The sequence below is a fragment of the Colobus angolensis genome, unplaced genomic scaffold, assembly GCF_000951035.1.
Source record: "Colobus angolensis palliatus isolate OR3802 unplaced genomic scaffold, Cang.pa_1.0 Scaffold21, whole genome shotgun sequence".
Classification (NCBI taxonomy): Eukaryota; Metazoa; Chordata; class Mammalia; order Primates; family Cercopithecidae; genus Colobus; species Colobus angolensis.
The window spans coordinates 8,076,470-8,080,321 of record NW_012115266.1 but is presented as its reverse complement, the minus strand read 5'-3'; the positions used below and the strand labels follow the sequence as shown (position 1 = coordinate 8,080,321).

Genomic DNA, 3,852 nt, shown 5'->3' with positions numbered 1-3,852 from the left:
ATCTGGCCACTGCACTCCAGTCCGGGCGACAGAGCAAGACTCCGCCTCAAAAAAAAATAAAAATAAAAAAATAAACTTTAGTGAAAAATCCTGAAGGATAATACCAGAAGAATAGTAGGTTACCAGTAAGGTGTCAGCCAATTTGTTCCAGCCACTTCTGAATCCGTGTTCTATAACCTAAAATTTAGTTCTGTTTCCCTAAGCTGAGAGCTTTCTATCATGTCAGTATCTATGCTATGAAGAAAAGGAGACTTAGGTGAGATGTTTGTATTTATCCCAACTGCTGCATCCATTGCCTAGGACCTCAACAGCTTCCTGGAAATCTGGGATGTCTTCATACATCAGGTTATTGCCTTAGCTGACCTTAAAATTGCCCCATACAATGGTACATCAATGCCCCATACAATGGTACAATGGTACGTGAGGCCTTTTCAAAAACAAAACAGGTTGAAAAATGGGTTAAAGTAAGCAAATAGAGCATGCCTTTGGAGCAATCAATTCAGGAGTTCTCTCCGTTCTGAAATCTTTCAGAGCAGTTATTTTTCTTTCTCAAAATCCAAGTGATGATAATATTCTTTAGCTCTAGCATTTTTTCATCATCACTGTCTCATGAGTCATCATCTGCTCCATCTACTTCTGGTAATACTACATACACACCACCACCCATGCTGTTTATCACCTCAGAGAAATGATCAAAATTAGACATGTCTTCATCTGAATCATCTTCCGTCTTTCCAATTGTTGAAGTCCACACTAAGCCAGTTAAGCTTTGCCCTTTTTTTTTTTTTTTCGCTAACCTTGGCCATGACTGCCAGATTCTCCTTTTCATAAACAACATAAAATTGATCTGTCCGTTCTTTTAGGCTCAGAATCATTTGAATCAATACAGTGAAAAAGATTAATTTCATTTAAATGCTTAAAATGATCATTTCCTCCAAGACAACTGAATGTAAGTTTGGATTTTTCAAAATATACATGAACAGCTTTACTGTCTTCAACAGAAAATTCAATGAAGACATGGTACCTTCGATTGATCGTACCACTTTGCAGAAGCAGGTGGCATTGTAAAGGGGACAGGGGGATGGGGAAATGGGTGCATGGTCCTCTCTGGCAGTGGCTGCGGCTAGGGAATTGACTCCTCTCCTGTGTTTTCTTCCTGGTTGCAACCTCTTCTTGCACCCTTCAGGCGATGGTGGCAGCGACAGGCTCGACATATTTATCTTATTTATTTATTTATTTATTTTATTTTATTTTTTGAGATAGAGTTTTGCTCTTGTTGCCCAGGCTTCACTGCAATGGCACAAACTCAGCTCACCACAACCTCTGCCTCCTGGGCTCAAGCGATTCTCCTACCTCAGCCTCCCAAGTAGCTGGGATTATAGGCACCCACCCCCACACCCAGCTAATTTTTTGTATTGTTAGTAGAGATGGAGTTTCACCACATTGGCTAGGCTGGTCTTGAACTCCTGACCTCAGGTGATCTGCCCACCTCAGTCTCCCAAAGTGCTGAGATTACAGGCATGAGCCACTGTGCCCAGCCTTATCTTAAATGTTTAAAGAAAGATTAGATTACATGTTTTGTAACTTGCTTGTGGTCACTTATATAATTGTATATCATTTTATATTAGAGCATATGGCTCTGTGCCATTTAAAAAATAGCTGCATATATCACTTTATGAGTATTTTTAAATTATATGTACTCAAAACTGGTACTTCTTTGAACATACTTATAGGCATATCTTTGCTAATTTCTATAGAATAAGTTCCTAGAAGTGGACTTACTCATTCAAAGGGTATACACATTTCATTGATGCTCCCCTGTGCAGGGTTTTTTGTTCCCTTGCAACTTACAGCTCGCCCAACTTTGTATATTATCGTTCTTTTATACCTCTGTTCATCTCTTAGATGAAAAGTTGTGTCCTGCTTAATATATATTTCTTTAATTACTAATGAAATCAAGCGTATTTTTGGCTATTTGACTTACACTCCTTAGCCATTGTTCCATTGTATCATTCATCTTTCTCTGTTTTTTTTTTTTTTCTTTTCTTTTTTTAAGATAGAAGCTGGTATTCAACTCCTATTATGTGGACTCCAAAGCCCATGCCCTGTGTCTATTGCCTTATGGTGAAGGCTTGTGTCCTTAATCATGGAATCAGTGAAGCAGGGATTAATGAGTGTCTCCATCAGCTGTTAAGGCCCCAAAGCCAGTTGGGGTTGGTTGGGCAGATGTGTTTTGTTGTGGGCAGGTTTATGCAAGCCTACCCCCAAAAGTCTGAGGGAGCTGAGAGGCCAGAGAAAGAGGCTAACAGATCCAGTTTCTTAGAAAGATTTAATAGGCACTTAGGAACAGAAGCCATGTTTGTGTCTCTGGCGGCAGCAAGACAATATGGTGGATCTTGTGCCATTACTCCCAGATCCAGGGCTTATATACCATAGGGGAAGAGTATGTGTGATTCAGAAGGAATGTGTAAGATAATCAAAGTACAATAACATTAAGGTTTAGACCTAAGGTCAGGATTCATGGAAAGTATGTGCTCTTACACAAGGAACTGGAAATCTTAGAGGCCTTCCCAGAGATGGGGCTAATCAGAAGTCAACATGGCAAATCAGCATCCACCACAGAGTAGCTTCAGCCTCCACAAGGCATTGTAAGGGGTCTGGATCCAGCGCTCCAGCCTCACCTGGCTCCTTTGCCTTCCCTTTGCTTCTCCAGGTAAATGTGAGCCCTGGGTGTAGGTTGGCGAGTTTAGAAAGAGCTCCTCTAAGCATGTTCCCTGATGTTAATTCATGCCATTCAACTTAGCAAGTGTTTACCTGTGTAGGCAAGTGTCTACTGTGAGTCAGATACCAAGAAAAGCCTTTGGGGACACAGAAATGAGTAAGATTGACCCCTCACTCCATTTGCATAGAGGGAGACAGATGCAAGTAGAGTACAATTTCCATAACAAAGGCCCAAAGTGTTTTGGGAGAATTCATGGGAATGGGAGAGGTTTCACAGGCAGGGTGTGTCTGAAGCATTCATTCTCTCTCTTTTTTTTTTTTTTTTCTGAATGTATAAAGCTAACATAAAGCAGTCCTCACTCTAATTTTTTTTTTTAATTTTTAAGTTCTGGGATACATGTGCAGAACGTGCAGGTTTGTTATATAGGTATATATGTGCCATGGTGGTTTGCTGCACCTATCAACCCATCATCTAGGTTTTAAGCCCTGCATGCATTTGGTATTTGTCCTAATGCTCTCCCTCCCCTTGCTCCCCAATCCCTGACAGACCCTGGTGTGTGATGTTCCCCTCCCTGTGTCCATGTGTTCTCATTTTTCAACCCTCACTTATAAGTGAGAACATGCAGTGTTTGGTTTTCTGTTCCTGTGTTAGTTTTCTGAGAATGATGGCTTCCACCTTCAACCATGTCCCTGCAAAGGACATGAACTCATTCTTTTTTATGGCTGCATAGTATTCCATGGTGTATATATGCCACATTTTCTTTATCCAGTCTATCATTGATGGTCATTTGGGTTAGTTCCATGCCTTTGTTATTGTAAATAGTGCTGCAATAAACATACATGTGCACGAGTCTTTATAGTAGAATGATTTATAATCCTTTGGGTACATACCCAGTAATGGGATTACTGGGTCAAATAGTATTTCTGGTTCTAGATCCTTGAGGAATCGCCACACTGTCTTCCACAATGGTTGAACTAGTTTACACTCCCACCAACAGTGTAAAAACATTCCTATTTCTCCACAGCCCTGCCAACATCTGTTGTTTCTTGACTTTTTAATAATCGCCATTCTAACTGGTGTGAGATGGTATCTCATTGTGGTTTTGATTTGCATTTCTCTAATGACCAGTG

The 3,852-nt window shown here is 40.5% G+C and overlaps 1 protein-coding gene and 1 pseudogene across 1 annotated transcript in view; one reads left to right on the top strand and one right to left on the bottom strand.

The window, feature by feature from the left end:
• The window catches only part of FADS2 (fatty acid desaturase 2), a 108,298-nt gene that overhangs the window by 22,448 nt on the left and 81,998 nt on the right, over positions 1–3,852 (top strand). The gene's annotated exons all lie outside the window — the stretch shown is intronic.
• On the bottom strand, positions 500–1,063 carry LOC105512313 (annotated as a pseudogene).